At 57.6% G+C, this 16,679-nt stretch overlaps 1 long non-coding RNA gene across 1 annotated transcript in view; it reads left to right on the forward strand.

Annotated features, from left to right (window-relative positions):
* LOC307061793 overlaps positions 1-15,793 on the forward strand; it is a 32,156-nt gene extending 16,363 nt beyond the window's left edge. Inside the window, exons 2-3 of the long non-coding RNA XR_013811202.1 lie at positions 15,167-15,213; positions 15,512-15,793. This is a non-coding gene — a long non-coding RNA (uncharacterized lncRNA). The remainder of the gene's footprint in view (positions 1-15,166; positions 15,214-15,511) is intronic.
* The last annotated feature ends 886 nt before the right edge of the window (positions 15,794-16,679 follow it).

Here is a 16,679-nt window from a genome sequence, read left to right on the forward strand (position 1 = left end):
CCTGTGTTCTCTAGAAATTGGAAAATTAAGACACAAAAAAATCCTGCACACACACAAAAAAGAAAAAAATACAACCATGTTCTCACCACCACCCCCCACCCCCCCCGCCCGAGAGACAGACTGTTGGCATCCTGGTGTCTGTGGGTTTTGATGGAAAGGAACAGCTCAGACTGTTGCTGCCTGGAAGTGGGGAGAGTTCGGGAACGGGAAGCTATCTAGATTCTGCAGCCCGCACTTCTAGACCTGGTGGGTCGGAATCCTCAGGAATGGGGCAGGTAATTGCCGGCTCTGGGGTGGGGCTTTGAGTCAGTTGGACCCGGGACCGTCCTCAGCCCTGCAGTTGTTGTGTGACATTGGACACGAAAACCTCACCCCTGTGATCTCGTCCCCTTGCAGGGTTTTGTGCAGCTCTGCACACTGTAGGTGCTCAATTAAGCAGGATTTCTCAACCTGGGCATTGCTGACATTTGGGCTGGATACTTCTGTTTTGGCGGCTGTCCTGCGCACTGTAGAATGTTTAGCAGCATCCCTGGTCTCTACCAGTGGTACCCGCCACCCATTGTGACAACCAGGAATGACTGCAGACATTGCCCAGGGTCCTCTGGGGGGCACAGACACTCCCCAGGACGCCTGTGGTACATGAGGGCTGTTAGGAGGGCAGAGAGGTCCCGTGAGGGAGTTTTCCTTGGTGTCTGTGTCCAGCATGTAGATTTTGTTCATTCAGATGTGCTCACTGGGTCCCTACTGTGTGCCAGGAGCTGTCCCAAGTGCGAGGATGTGGCTGGGACCACGCCAGGCATGAGCAACCCCACCCAACCCCCCAACAGGCATAGACGGGCACTGCCCACCTGCCCCGGCTTGGCATTGGCATATGGTGGTGACTTAAGGCCCGTTCCTGCCTCAGTCTCCTCATCTGTGAAGTGGGGGAGGTGTTGCCCTGAGGGTTGCCGGTGATCCCGCAAGGAGCTCTGTCGCCTTCGTGGGCTGGCTGTTTCCTTTCCCGGCCTCAGTTTCCCCATCTGGAGAGTGGCATTCGTGGTAGCACTTGCCTTCTGGGAGGCTGTGGGGATTAAGAGCCTCTTTGCCCGGGCACGGGGCGCACAGTAGGTGCTTTGTGACGGTGAGCAGGTGACCTGTGTGCACAGACTCGGAAGGCCAGTGTGCACACACCTGCCCTTGGGGGGGCGCTGCAGCGGTCCTTGCCGGGCTGGGGCTGAGGGTGGGCAGGGTGTCCTCTCCATGCCTGGCTGCGAAGGTGGGGGTCTTGGCTGGAGGGGCTCAGCTGCCCTCCTCCCCGGGTCCCCGAGGAGCCGGCTCAGTGGAGATCCCTAAGGCGATTAAGTGGGTTCATTTGATCCGGAACGTGAACTTGAGCAGGCGGCTTATCTCCTGGAGATGAAAGCCCGGCTGGCGGGGAGCCACCTGGCCCACGCAGGGAGTGCGGGATTTTCTCCTCCACCCCCTGCCCAGCCGGGGCCTGCGCTGGGGTCTTTTACCCCCACCCGCCTCCAGCCCCTTCAGCCACATGCGATGATGGACCGAGGGCCAGGTGCTTTTCCGGGTCTCATAGCGGCAGGCACTTGCCGCGTTAATTCGTTTGATCCTCTCAATCTCGCGAGCTAGCAACGATCGCATCATGGCTTTCCCTGTGTTACAGGCAAACAGCTAAGGCTCAGAAAGGTCGGCTAACTTACCCAGAGCCACACAGCATCCCGACAGCCCCTGACTATATTTAGAGCATATACTTGGAAAATCCCCTTTACTCCTTGGCACTGAAATTCCTCCTGCATACGGTCTTGACTTTGCACAGAATTAACAACGACAGTAACAACAATCAGTGTACACTGTAGTATAAAAGGAAGTGGGAGGAAGTGCTGCTGGCTCCCACTCAGAAGGAGTAAGTGTCGATGCGACGCAAGTGAGATCAGAAGCGTTTCGGTTCTGGAAACACATGAAAGTGATGCTAAAGAAGAAGCTGGTGTCTGGATCGGTTCTGGCAGGTTTTTTTTTTTAACGGCTAGGTTATTTGAAAATCGTGTGGAGAGGGTGACTTTCGTGGCGTGGGACTGTCCCACTGGCTGAGTGCCAGTCACAGGACAGCCAAAAACATCCCTGCCGGTTTCTGAGATGTTCCAGAGTGGGGACCCTGCCTTGGAGACCCCCTCGGCCCTGATAGCACAAAAACAACGATATGCTGTTAGTGGGGGGTGGGACCCCTGTGGTCGAGGCCCTCCCTGCTTTCATAAGGGCAGACCAGACCCTGTGGTCCCCTCCCCCCATCCACTGTCTGGCTTGGCACCCACACAGCCTCCTCCTGGCCCCTGAATCCATCCTCTCTTGCCCCTGCTGTGCTCTCCATGCTGCAGGCAAAGGGATCCTGTCCGAAGGAGAATGAGAATCTTCAGCTCCTTGTCTCACACTCTCCCTTCCCTTTTTCCTCCTCCTCTGAGAATAAACCCAGAGGCCCCAAGGGTGCCGGGGAGCTGCTCACCCTCACTGACCCATCTCCTGGCTCTCGCTCCAGCCACATCCCTCCCCACCCCAGCCTCTGCACTCAGCCGCTGCACTTGCTGTTCCCCCACCAGGGATGCTGTTCCCTGCGATCGGCATGGCGGCTGCCATCAGGTCTCAGCTCAGAGGTCACCCTCGGGAGGACCTCCTGGCTGCCCAATCAAGCAGCACCCGCACCCCCTGCAGCCACTGTCCCAGCCCCCCACTTAGGTCTGTAGTTGTTGATCGATGAAGTTTCTTGGTTGATTCCTTCCCGTGGTGTGTTGTCCGCCTTCCCACATCAGGTCACTTCCGAGGAAGCAGGAGCTGCCTCTGTCTTGTCCACTGCTAGGCCCCCAGTCCCTGGAATGGTGTCAGGACGTAATAGGGGCTTGGTCAGTTAGTGTTGATGGCTGATGGGTCCCTTGGCAGCGAGACCAGCCCTGGCCTGACCTGGAGGGGGGGGAGGATGGGTCCTGGACACAGGTCCCTTGTCCCTCAAGTGGGTTCTACCCTGTCTGGAACTGACCAGACCAAGGGGCCGGCCCAGGGGAGGGTGGGTGCCACTGACTGCTATTTCCTGCCCAGGAATAGAGGCCCTTAAGGGTCAGGGTAGGGGTGGGGTCAGTGCAGCGACATAGCCCCCAGGATTCTTTTTTTTTTTTGCGGTACGCGGGCCTCTCACTGTTGTGGCCTCTCCCGTTGCGGAGCACAGGCTCCGGACGCGCAGGCCCAGCTGCTCCGCGGCATGTGGGATCTTCCCGGAGCGGGGCACGAACCCATGTCCCTGCATCGGCAGGTGGACTCTCAACCACTGCGCCACCAGGGAAGCCCCCCAGGATTCTTTTGGCAGTGTCTGAAGACATTTCGTTTATCCCAGCCTGGAGGAGGTGTCACAGGCATAGCGGTTTGACGCCAGAGATGCTGTGAACATCTTCCAGTGCACAGAGCAGCCCCACAATGACGAATGATCAGGCCCAAGTGTCTTTAGCCTGAAGGCCGGGCATTGGGCCTTAGGAGCTCACGTCTTGATTGTGCCCTGGGCAGGGGAGGGCAGGAACACCTAGACCCCCTTTTCATGCTGTGTCCGTATTTCTGTGGCCCAGAGCATGCTCTCCCCTCCCCTCCCCCGCAGGCACTCCCCTAATGGGGCTGATGGGGCGCTGGGTGGTGGACGAGGCTGGATGTGATCTAGAGGCCCTGGGGCCAGTTCACAGCTCGCGCCTAGTGGCTGTTCTGTGCCCCGTGTCCCCCACCTCCACTCCACCACAGAAGCAGGAACTTTCCAACACAGAGCCCGGCTGTGAATCAGCGCGACTCACTCTGGGCAGTACGTGGGGCCTCTGGGGCTGTTTTCAGTTTCTACCAAGTTTCTCACTGTGACTCAGTGTTGCCCCCTGGCCCGGTGACCCGGGCTTCTGAGCACCTGCTGAGCTCCTGTGGGACATCACAAAGAGCTGGCTTTGAGGCTGCCCTTTGCTGGGTGCTTTGGGCCTCAGTTTTCTCATCTGTGTAGTGGGAACAGCGAGGGAGCTGTTATGGGTGTTTACTGTCGTCAAACAGTGGATCCCAGGGGCCGCATGTGCCCAGGGTGTGCATGGAGGGAAATGATGCAGACACGAGGGGGTGAAAGCTGGGAGGCTCACTGGGGGACTCTCACACAGGGGAGGCCCATGCCCTGTATCTCCTCCAGCTCTGTCCGTGGAGGATCTGGGTGGAGGGCCGTGTGTCCAGGGGATTCTGTTCTCCAGACAGGCAGTCGCCAAGCCCGGTTGGGGATGGTGGCCTACGTCTCTCACTTGGTCATGCTTCAGAGGCTGGGGTGGGGGGGTCTGTGCCCCAGGTATTCTCATCATGACCCGGCTCAGGGCTTGCGCCTGGTGTCCTAGGTGCTGAGGGGCTGGGCTTGCGTCACTGGGGAGGTGGGCTGGTGAACCCTGATGGCGAGCTTGCACTGAGCACCTGCTGTGTGCCAGACTGCATATTTCCACACAAAGTAGCCCTTGGCATCACCCCCATTTTACAGATGGGGAAACCAAGGCTCGGAGGAGCAAGGTGACGGCCTCAGGCTTAACAAAATGGTAGAGCTGGGATTTGTGCCTGAGCCGTTCTGGTTTTAACTCCCCTGCTTATCACCTCCACCTTGTAGCAGAGGAAACAGCCTCAGAATTTAGGCACCGGCGTGGGGTTGCCCAGCTAGAACCTGGTGCAGCTGGGATTGGGTCCGGGTCTAGGGCCAGATCCAGGGCTTCTGGGACTCTGTGTATGGACTCCCTTGCTGGGCCTCTCTGTCCCCATCTGTGCAGGATGGGCTGGTCCCCCTGGTGCACGGGTCACAGATGCGGGGGTGGGTCGGGGCTGGTCTTGGGGAGCGGGCGTGTGCAGAGGTAGTTCTCTCGGGGTTGGGGAGGAGTGGGGTGCTCCAGAAGTGTGCAGAGACGAGGTCAGCGGGAACCACCCCTCCCGCCTGGGTTGCTGGACTCATTGGAATATCCCCTGGGCACCCCAGTGACAAATCTCTTTCACCATCTCTTGACCCAGACAGTTAATTGCTTCTGGGGATCAATCGCTGGTTCCATGACACCCCTGCTCTCCCAGGCAGCCCCCAGCCCTGCCCTGCAGCCACTAATGGCCCAGACCCTGCTCTTGGGCAGGGAAGCTTGGGGCAGGGTGGGAGGCTATGCAGTGGTTTTCCCTTCCGGCTGACCATCAGGCAGCGTCCTCCTGGGGGAACCCAGCAGCTGGCATTGTAGGGCCCTTGGCCTGTGCTCCGACAGGGTGGAAACTGAATTAGCTTTACAGAGAGCCTACGATGGGGCCTCTGAGGGACTTCCAGAGGCTTCTGGAAGTTTCCACCCCATGCAGTCCCCTGTGCCCCATTCCCAGAAAGCCCACTTTCTTATCTCCCACCCCTCAGGGGACTCCCAGGCGGAGGTGATGTGTGGTTAAAGTGGATGCCTGGATGCAAATCTTAGCTGTGGGAACCCTGGGTACACTTTCTTGCCTCTCTGCCTCATTGCCCCCATCTGTAAAATGGGGAGAGTCATAGTAACTCATGTGTACGGTGGTTGTAAGAATTAAACCAGTTAGTAATTTACAGGGCTTACTTAGCACGGTGCCCACGCAGCGAAAGCCTCAGGGGAGCTCCAGGTGTCTGCAGCTGGCGATGCCGGTGGTGGACAGACAGGTAGACAGACAAATGGCTTCTCCGTGCTGCCGTCTGGGGCCTCCGCAGGCCGCGGAGCGAAGCCCCTGGCCCTCCCGGCCTGATCTGCGCTGCCTGCCCTGACTCGGCCTGTGCTGGGCCGGGAGCCAGGCTGCCGACACCCGTGTGGCCTGAGCCCCCGTCTACCCCCCTTTCCTCCAGAAACGGTCGGTATCCTGGCTCCTTCCTGGCGTCTAATTGCTCTTGTCGGCCGCTGTCTCCACAGATGGCCCCACGCCCCGTAGCGAGGAGGCGGGCGGGAGGTTTCTGAGCAGTGTGTTCTGGGGCCACACTGAGGGTGGAGCCGGGGGGAGGATGGGGCAGCCGAGGGAGGACGCCCGGGGCCCCATCTCCCTGCCCCTCCCTGGCTGTGCCATCTCGGGCAGGTTGCTGGACTTCTTCGGGCCTCAGTTTCCCCATCTGTGAAATGGGGTCAGGATAGACGGCCCAGGACCTGGCACAGGGTGACTGTGCGTGCAGGAGGGGCTATTATTATTGCTGTGGCAACCATTGTGGTTGTTTTGCCTGTGATCAGCGCAGGTCTCTTTTGGGAGCCCGGATAGGTGGACCTGGGGGCTGGGGGGCTTGTGGGCAGGATCAGTACTGATCCTCATTCTCCTCCTGACTGTGTGCCCCCCTTGGATGGACCTGAGCCCCCTGGACTGGGGCTGTGCCCCCCATGGTTGGATATGCTGTGCCCCCTTTGGGTGGGACCACGTGTCCCCCTCCGTTGGGCCACAGCCCCTCCTCCCCTTTTGTCCTCCCCCAGGCCCTGTCCACTCACATCCACGCTGGCTGTGGCCTTGGCTTGGCTGCGCCACTGCCCTGCCCCCATGCCCTGGCAGTTGCTGGCTGCCGCAGTCTGGTGGGGAATCAGAGACCTGGGTGAACTCTCCATGATTGCCTCTCCGCAGCTTCAAGGAGAGCCGGCCTCAGCTGTCACTTGAGAAGGAAAATAAAATATCCCAGTGGCTTCTAAGTGGAAGAGCTGCCTCCCTCCCGCTCTGGCTGTCTGGGCTGCTTGCTACGACAGTGACAGGCAAGGGCGACACCCGGTCCCAGGGGACAGGGGAGACGTCCCGGTTCATCGGGTGTGAAGAGACGTGTCTGGCAGACCCAGGCAGCTCTGGGAGGGGTGTTAGGTCCCCCACACCCTAACGCCTCAGGGCCCTGGGCTGCTTCTGCCCTGGGTGCCTGGGTCACACTGTACCTGAAGTCCCCAAATCCAGCCTGCAGAGGTGGCTTCTGGAAGTTATGCCTGCCCACTGGGGGCAATGCCCGGGTCTGCGGGATCGCGTTTAGGGCGTCTGTAGAGCACGTTTCGTGGCTTGCTCATGTTGGCCTTGTAGGGTTCACACTGCCACATGGAGGCTCACGTGGGCATCACTTCCCTCTCCTCAAAGTGGCGGGCATTGCAGCAGCCCCCGGGGCCTGGGTGATTTTGTAGAACTTGACCTGTGCCCACTGAGGGGGTTTGAGATGGGAAGGCAGGGGCTGCAGGTGGAGGAGCATCTTTTCTCCAAGGGTGGCTCGGGGACCTGGTTCCAGCCCTGAGGGTCCCGGGCAGGGACCTTGTCCCAGCCTCCTGGGCTCATTGGCAGATTGGTTGAACTTGACCTGTGCCCACTGAGGGGGTTGAGATGGGACAGCGGGAGCTGCAGGTGGAGCGTCTCCTCTCTGAGGGCCGGCGCCAAGGCTCCTGGGCTGGCACGGCAGAGCCTGGCAGGGGATCCTGCCCTGGGAGGAGGTGATGACCGCGTAGGGATATTGTGGGTTATTTGGGGCTCCTGCTTCTTGTCAGGTGCTGGCTTCTGGCCTCTGCACTGACTGGGGAGAGAATCGTGGAGAACCCGCCCCCCGGGGGTGAGGTGGGGAACCACTGAAGTGGGCGGCAGCCTGGCTGTGCGATTCCCCTCTTGGAGCCTCAGTCTGTCCATCTGGAAAATGGGTAGCAGCAGCTCAGGAGGCTGCAGGGAGGGTTAAGTCGGGTTACTGCTGCCTGGCTCAGGGTCTGAGAACACAGGGCAAGGGTACCACTAACAGTAACAGCGCTCAGCCCCGTGTGCACGGTTAAGGCCGCCTGGGTGCCCGTCCTGACTTCTCTCTTCGGCTGTATAACCCCTGGGACAAGTGACTCAACCTCCCCAAGCCTCAGTTTCCTCATCTTTAAAATGGGGATAATAAAATAACCTACCTGGGGACTTCCCTGGCAGTCCAGTGGTTAACACTCCACGCTTCTACAGCAGGGGGCACAGGTTCGATCCCTGGTCAGGGAACTAAGATACCGCATGCCATGTGGCGCGGCCAAAAAAAAAAAATGCTCTGTAGACTTTAAAAAAAAAATAGGGCTTCCCTGGTGGCGCAGTGGTTGGGGGTCCGCCTGCCGATGCAGGGGGCGCGGGTTCGTGCACCGGTCTGGGAGGATCCCACATGCCGCGGAGCAGCTGGGCCCGTGAGCCATGGCCGCTGAGCCTGCGTGTCCGGAGCCTGCGCAACGGGAGAGGCCACAACAGTGAGAGGCCCTCGTACAGCAAAATAAATAGATAGATAGATAGATAGATAGATAGATAGACAGACAGATAGATAAGCAAGCAAGCAAGCGAGCAAATAAGCAAATAAGCAAGCCTACTTGAAAGGTTGTCGGGAGTTAAGTGAGTATGTAAAGGCTCGGCTTGGTGTCCTCACGGGAGTAACTAAACGCTAGTTATGGCCACTGTTATTATTGCCGTTGTTGTTGGTTTTGTGACTGCAGCCAGATTGCATGTAGCTGAGTATGAGCGAGTGTGGGCTGCCTGGAGGAGGAGGCCATTGGGCTTGTGAGTGTGGGTGGGACTCACATGGGTATGGGAGGTGCATGGGGGGCTTTTCAGCGGTGGGGAGTGCGGGGATTGGGTGAAAGACGGCAGGCAGGTCCAGGCCTCCCCCAGTGCCTTCTGTGATCCTGGCCCCACTGTGCGCCGGGCACTGTGTTAGGTCTCTTGTGAGTCGTCTGGGCCCACTGTGTGCCAGGCCTTCTCTCAGCCCTGCTGTCAGCTGCACCTCACAGCGTTGGCTCTACTGTGCTGAACCCTCCCCTGTATGCAGTCTCTTTTACTCTGAACCTCACCCTGCTGTTCCCACTGTGCACCTGCCTTTGCGTCAGGCCTTGTGGCCTCAGTGAGGGATAAGGCAGGCCCTTTCCTGGAAGGCTCAAGGCCAGGCAGAGTTTTTGGATGAGGTGGCGGTGAGGGCCAGGATGTGACTGGACTAACTGGAAAGGCTTATTCATCGAGGGGAGGGGAGGGGACATCATAAGCTGGGCTTTGAGGGATGTGTAGGAGTTCTTTGGAGAGACAACTTGCTGTCACTTATACCAGGGCAAGTTGTGGGCACAGACCTGTCTGATACGGATCAGTCTGTTTGGCTGTGAAATGAGCACACTGGGGAGGAATTTGCCAGGGTCCCTGGGAGTGGGGGATTCAAGAAAGGGTTCATGTCCCAGCTTTTTTCTTTTGCTTCCAGCTGAGAGACTTGGGACAGGTGACCATTCCGTGCCTCAGTTTCTCTGTTTCCCCATTTCTCTTGGAGTGTTGCTGTGAGGGTCCTGAAGTGGGGAGATGCAGAAAGTGCTTACTGTGATTAATAAGCTTGTTGAGGTCTACGCCGTGCCAGGCACTGCTCTGAGGGGCTCTGCTGTATTAACTCATTTAATGGTCACAGCAGCCCTTCGAAGGGACACTGTTACCACCCCTCAGTTTATAGACAGCGAAATAGAGGCACGGGGAGATGCAGTGACTTGGGTGCCCAGTGCAGGACTGGCCGAGCTAGGACTGGCACCCCGGCAGCCTCCGTCACTGCCTCGCCCATCATCTGCAGGCACTGCAGGGGCTCCCTCAACACCCCTCTCCTTCTCACACGTGGAAAGTGTGCCTCCTGGGGCCCTGCCGAGGGTACGGCCCACGTGGCTGGAGGCCCAGAGGAGGCTGGGCTGGGAGGGAGGATTTGTTCTGAGCCCTGGCTTGTGCAATCACTTTTAGCAACCTGCCCAGGGAACAGGTGGAGGCAAAGGCCTGGTGTTGCTAGGGCCTCAGGGGGCCAGCGGGGTCGGGGCCTTGCCTCTGGGTGGCTACGGCACAGCCTGGTGGGAAAGGTTTGGAGGTACTGAGGTTCAGCTACCAAGCACTTGCCTGGCACTGAGACTTCAGCCCTCAGGTTCTGACCTTAGGAGAGACTCCAGTGCAGAGAGAGGCTGAGGCTTGGCCTGGGGAAGAGGACACCACCTCCATGGAGCCGACAGGGATTGACACGGAAGCGTCCTCCCTGGCCATGCCTCACACTGTTCTACTTGGTTATGTGTTAGATCCGAATGTGCCCCTCCCCTCCCGTGGCCTCGCCCTGGAAATAAAACCCAGGCCAGTATCGCCCCCCGCCTCGCCCCGTCCACCACTGCTTCCAGTTTAGCTGGGTCCCATCTCCAGGCCTCTGCATTTGCTGTGCCTTCCTCCTTATGTCTTCAGCCCTGGGCTCCAGTGTCACCTCCTGGGAGACCCTACCTGTCTTCTAGTCCTCCCCCTATCCCCCATCCCGCCTGTCATTCATTGCAGGTTTATGCTGGTTTATGTCTGTTACTTCAATCACTGCCCTGTGACGCCGTCCTGCTCTTTTCTTTCTTTTTATTTTATTTTTTTATTTTTGGCCTCGCCACACAGCTGTGGGATCGTAGTTCCCGGACCAGGGATCGAACCCTGTGCCCTTGGCAGTGAAAGCTTGGAGTCCTACCTACTGGACCATCAGGGAATTCCCCATCTTGCTCTTTTCTTGATGTATCTGTGTGGTGTTTGAGTGTGGGTAGGTGTGACCGTGTCCCCCGAGGACCCTTGTCTTTCGTATTCATGGCCCCATCCCTGTGCAGGGGTTCTGTCAAGCTTGTCAACTGGCCGAAGGTTGATGCTGGTATCCCAGTCAAAGCTGGACAGCTCTCTCTGGGTTTGAACCCAGCTGGCTCTGCCCTCCTGCCCCTGTGTGGCCTTGGACTGCTAGCTTCCTGTCTCTGAGCAGGGTGGATGGACACTTTGGGTCAACTTCTGTGGCTGGGGTAATCTGGGTGGACTTCCTGGAGGAGGAAAAAGGCAGTGTTATGCTGGTGCTGGGAAGGCAGAGGAGAGGTGGGAGGGCAAATGGCAGAGTTGAGGGCCAAAGCTCCGAGGGGGGCCTGATGGGGCTTGTTTGGGGGCCTGGTGCCATGTGGGCCCTGGGGAGCTGTTGAAGTGCTTAAGGGAGGGTTACTGAGGACCTGGGGGAGGGGAACCCTTGGAAACCGTCCTCTTTCCTGTATCTGCTTTGCTGGGAAACCAGTCTGGTCAGCACCCCCCCCGTTCCCTTCCCTCCCCCACTCTCTCCCCCAGGGGTGGGGGGAGAGGAGGATGGGGCTGGGATTCAGCAGTTGGGCCGGGCCACGACCGGACCGTGGCTGGAAACACGGTGCGGGGGGCAGGCTCCCCTGCGGAGCCTTCCTGGGCCAAGCGCGCGTGTGTGGGAGTGTGTGGAAGCACAGTGTGCGCAAGCATGCGTGAGCGTGAACAAGTGAGTGAATGAGGCCGTGAGTATGTGCGTGTGTGACTGAGGACGTGCAGCCGTGTGAGCACGAGCGTGACTGAGACCTTGAACGAGAGGCTCTGCCCCCTGGCTTGAGCCCCTGGCACAGGGGTCAGAGCCGCCCCCCTCCTAGGAGGCCCAGGGACCCGGGGACCTTCTGGGCCCACGGAGGTCCCACTGGGTGCAGCTCTGCTCAGGGAGAGGTTGGGCCCCCTCCCTGCTGGGGGCGCCTGGGGTCAGCCTGGGAGCGGCCACCTCCCCACTCCCGCTCTCCTTGTTCACGCCCAAGGAGGGTCCCCCCACCAGTGCCCCGGCTCCCGAGGCTTAAAGACTTGGTTCAAATCCTGGTTCTTTCCCTTCCCTTCCTGACTTTGAGTGAGTTACTGCTCAACATCGGCTTCCTGGCCTGGAAACAGAAGCCCCCGTACCTCCCTCCCTCCCGGGATGGTTGTGAGGATTACATGAGGTACCGGGGAAGCAGCCGGAGCACAGAAAGGCCACAGGAAGTGCATGTGGTTCTCCTCGCCCCCCCACCCCCCCACCCCCCGAGCTGTCGCTGTCCAAGCCGGGAGCCCAGCACAGCCGCCAAGGCTCCTCTTCCATCCCTCGCCTGCCCGCCTGAATTCTACTTGCAAAATGCTCTCCATCCCATCCACTTGTCCGCTTCCACCCTCACCCATCCTCCACTCCACAGCCCGCACGCACTCTCCAAATTCTGGTGGGACTTGTCGTTTCTCTGCATGCGAAACCCTCCTAAGGGTCTCCCTGCCCCTGGGAATAAAATCCCAATCCAAGGGGCCCTGCGGCGATCAGCCCTGCCTACCCGGCATTCACACACACACTCACTCCGCTCCGTTTCCTTCCAGCCTCCATGCTGTGCATCAGCTGTTCTCTGCCCGCATTCCCCATCCTCCATCCTCTCGCCAAGCGCCAAGCGCACCTTTCACTTCCCTCTGTGGGGCACAGCATGGCTGTCGCTTCTCCCTGGAAGTCCCCAAGTCTTCTAGGCTGGGAACTGCTCTCTGGACCTGCGTGTCGTCGGCATTGCTGGGAGATGCTCTGTATGGCCCCGTGGGGCCGGCCCAGGCCGGTCTTGACCTCACGCCATCAGGGGCTCTGCGTCCACTGGGGGACTGCAGGGGGCACTGGCTGGGGCTGGGAGAAGGTGGGAAGCGGGTGGGGTCTGATCTCCCAAGCCTTCCACAGTGGTGCCTGGGGAGAGCGCCCAGCCACCCTGACCCTGCCTGAGCCCTTTGCAGGACCTGCTGCAGGGGGCTGGCCACAGAGGCTTCTGGGAGGCTGGGATGGCTACAGAGACATGCCTGGGCCTCCCTGTTTCCAGCCTTCCTGCGGGGCCCTGTCTCTCGAGCTGCCGCAGATGGCAGGACAAGTGTCAAGCCTGGAGGCATTGTAGCAAAAAAAACCTTAAAAGGACAGGAAGGTAGGGGCAGGGTCCTTCCCCATGAGCCGCCTGCAGCAGCCCCTTTTAGGGCTCCTTGGGGTCTTGGAGCTTAGCTGCCAGCCCCTGCCTTGGGGTAATATAACGCCTCACAGGAACTGAGTGCTGCTAGTGAGCCCACGCTGGCTCTGCAAGCACTTTACCTCCACGGCATCCCTGTAAGGTCGGTGTTTTTAATGTATCATCGTTCCCATTTTTAAAAATTAAAAAAAAGGGGCTTCCCTGGTGGCGCAGTGGTTGAGAGTCCGCCTGCCGATGCAGGGGACACGGGTTTGTGCCCTGGTCCGGGAAGATCCCACATGCCGCAGAGCGGCTGGGCCTGTGAGCCACGGCCGTTGAGCCTGTGCGTCCGGAGCCTGTGCTCCGCAACGGGAGAGGCCACAACAGTGAGAGGCCCACATACAGCAAAAAAAAAAAAAAAAAAAAAAAAAAAAAAAAAAATTAAAAAAAAATTTTTTGGCCACGCCATATGACTTGCGGGATCTCAGTTCCCCAACCAGGTATCAAACCGGGTCCTCGGTAGTGAAAGCACGGAGTCCTAACCACTAGATCACCAGGGAAGTCCCCCTCGTTTCCATTTTAGAGATGAAGAAACTGAGGCTCAGAGAGGTGAAGCTACTTGTCCCAGGGTGCACAGCTAGGAAGGGCAGAGCCCAGATTTGAACCCAGGGAGCCTGGGCCCAGAGCCTGAGCCCTGCATGCAGCTGCCTCAGCCTTGTGAGAGCCGGAAGCCGCAACTCCACTCGCCTTTGATCCCTGGATGGGGGCAAGGGGTGCAGAAGGGGTTCCCTAAATGTCCACTCGAGGCTGAGATGTTTGCGAACGGACGGGTCTTGGAGACAGCCGTGGGGAGTGGGCCCATTTTCTGGATGGGAAAACCAAGGTCAGAGACTCCAAGGTCCCAGCTGTCAGTAGAGGAGCTGGGACCACAGCCAGGGTTTTGATCTCTCTCTAGTGGTCTGCCCATTGCTATTTGTTTACTTGTTCTTTTTCTTGCAGAAGCTAACACAATAAAGAATGCATAGGGACTTCCCTGGCTGTCCAGTGGTTAAGACTCCACACTCCCAATGCAGGGGGCAGGGGTTCAATCCCTGGTCGGGGAACTAAGATCCTGCGTGCCACACAGCACAGCAAAAAAAAAAAAAAAAAAAAAAAATGCATAAACACGTGGCTGCATATTAATGAATAATTGTTAAGGAGTCACGTGCGCTCTTCTCTCCAGAGGTGATTAACATCCTAACTTTTGTGGGAATCATCTTTTTGTTCTAGTGTGACTGCCCCTGCAGACTGCCCCCTCTACTCGTGAAAGTAGCGTCTTGCCATTCCCAGAATCTTATAAATGGAATCCTCGCGTGTGCTTAGCATCTGAGTCTGACTTCCCTCCATGTGGTTGTGTGTCTGTAGTTTGTTCCATTTTATTGTGGGGTAGTAGTCCATAGTATGTATGTACCGCTGTTTGTTTATCCCTTCATCTATGGATGGACTGTGTTCAGTTTTTTGTGACTATGAATAAAGCTGTTATGAACGTTCATGTACACATCTTTGTATGAGCATATGTTTTCATTTTTCTTGGGTAAATACCCAGCAGTAGAGTTGCTGGGTCATATGGTCACCCAAATGTATGTTTAACTTTGTAAGAAACTGCCAAACTGTTTTGCAAAGTAGTTGCACCATTTTGCATTGAAGTAGTGATGTCTGAGAATTCCAGTTGCTCTGCATTCTCATCAACACTTGGCATTGTCTGTCTTATTTTAGCCACCCAGGTGGGTGTGTAGTGGTCTCTTAGTTTGCACTTTCCTGATGACTGATGATATTGAGCATCTTTTCAAGTGCTTATTGGCCATTTCTATATCCACTTCTGTGAAGTTCTATCAGGTCTTTTTGTCCATTTTTCTATTGGGTTGATTGGCTCTTATTTATTTGTGAGCATGCTTTTTATATTCTGGACACTAGTTTTTATTGTGCTGGTTTTGACTTTGAATGGTGACTCAGAAGTTCTTGAATGAGAGTCATAGGCCCACCCCTCCGTCAGGTGTCACTTACTGACTTTTCATAGGGTCCTCTGGGAAGTTAATGGGGAATTTTCATAGCAACAGTGTGATCTGGGCCCGGGGTCCCTTGGGGGCTTTGCTGGGGTGTGGGCTGCCTTTATAACCACATAATTCGGATTGGAATCCCAGCTCTGTGACTTCCTAGCTGTGGGACCTGGGGCGTGAGACTTTGGTTCTCTGAACCTCAGTTTCCCCCTCTGTCAAATGGGGTAGCAGTACCACCTCATAGGGTTGTCGTGGAGAAACACTTGGCCTGATGTACACAGTGCCCCAGGTCCAGGCCAGTGGGCCTTGCTGTCTCTACCTGCACATTGATGTGGTCATACCGTAGCCCATTCATGGGGATGCTGCGATCCTTGCTAACAAGACCTGTGTTTTCCCCTGCAGGTCCCCCAGAGTCTTTGAGGACACAGTGTTGCTGGTGGCTGTTTCTGGTAGGTTCACATCTATCCCTCCTTGCTGTCTCCAGCGGATTCATATTGCTGGGACCTTCTCGTGGGCAGGGGGTCGGCAGTTGCCGGGGTGCCAGGTTCTGCTGGCGGATGTGGTGGTGGGCTCTGTGTGGCCTTGTGGGGTGGGGTCTGGGCAGCAGTGTTTCCCAGGGTGGAGGTTGTGGGCTCCCCTGGGACGGGGTATTTTCTGGCTGAGTGCACTGATGTGCAGATGGTGCCTGGGAGAAGGGGTTGTTCCAACAGTGCAGCTGTGTGATGGTGGGTTTTCTCTGTCTCTGAGGTTCATGGCCACATTGCTTCTGTGCCCTGATGGTGGGCTGCAGGCTCGGAGAGCTCCGGAGCCTGTGTGTTGGCCCTCGAGTTGGGACGTTGGACATTGGAGGAGGCCCTCGGGCTGGACACCTGTGTGCCACCGTGGTCGCCGTGCCCAGCGGGAGAGCCGGGGTTCCAGTCCCGGCACTGCCACTTTCATGCCGGGTGCCCAGGACAAATCACTCATCTCCCTGTGCCTCCATTTCCCTGTCTGTAAACTGGGGTAATGAGTGTCCCCTCATAGGGTTGCTGTGACAATTAAATGAGCTGATATGGAGCAGCGCCTGGCACAGAGGAGCTGCTCAAAAGCCCATCACCACAGTGCTTTTCATGTCACCGTGTTTTGTGACCCTCACGGTGATGCTCCAAAATGGGCTGTTATCCTCATTTTATAAATGGGGAAACCGAAGCACAGATGGGTCACCTGTGCCATGTCTCAGCTGGAAGCAAAGAGCTGGGGCTAATTCTTTGACTCTCCCAGGGAACCTGGCAGATTCCTCCCCAGTGCACCCATTTTACAGCCAAGCAGACCGAGGCCCATGTGGGGCTGGTCTGTGCCCACTGCCCTCCCTGTCCCCCCGCCGACCTGGTACATCTGACGGCAGGGACCTCCCCAGAAAGCTTCTCCATCAGGGGGAGTGGAGAGCGGTCCTAGGGGTACTGGCAGAGTTTGGGGTATCAGGGAGAGGGAAGGCAGTCCAGCTGAGGGTCAGTGGGGTGGGCACAGGCTTGTTTGTTTTTTGTTTGTTTGTTTTTTTGGCCACGCGGTGCAGCTTGTGGAATCTTAGTTCCCCGACCAGGGATCAAACCCGGGCCCCAGCAGTGAAAGTGCCATGGAATTCCCAGCACAGGCTTGGAGGAGGGGATTCAGGTACCGGCCTGGCTGGTGGTAGAGGGAGGCATCTTTTATTTTATATTCTTTTCAACCAGGAGAGGCAAGTGGTCCCAGGCAGGGACCCTGGAGCCTGGCTGCCTGAGTGCATATTTCTCTCTGCCGCTTGTTATTTGCGTGACCTTGGGCAGGGTCCCGAGCCACCCAGTGCCTCAGTTTCCCCATCTGTAAAATGGGGATGGAATCAAATCCCCCACAGAGCTGGCGATTGTTGCTAAGGTTTTTGGTTTCTGTATTTTTGTTG

This window comes from Hyperoodon ampullatus (assembly GCF_949752795.1).
Source record: "Hyperoodon ampullatus genome assembly, chromosome: 13".
Taxonomy (NCBI): domain Eukaryota; kingdom Metazoa; phylum Chordata; class Mammalia; order Artiodactyla; family Ziphiidae; genus Hyperoodon; species Hyperoodon ampullatus.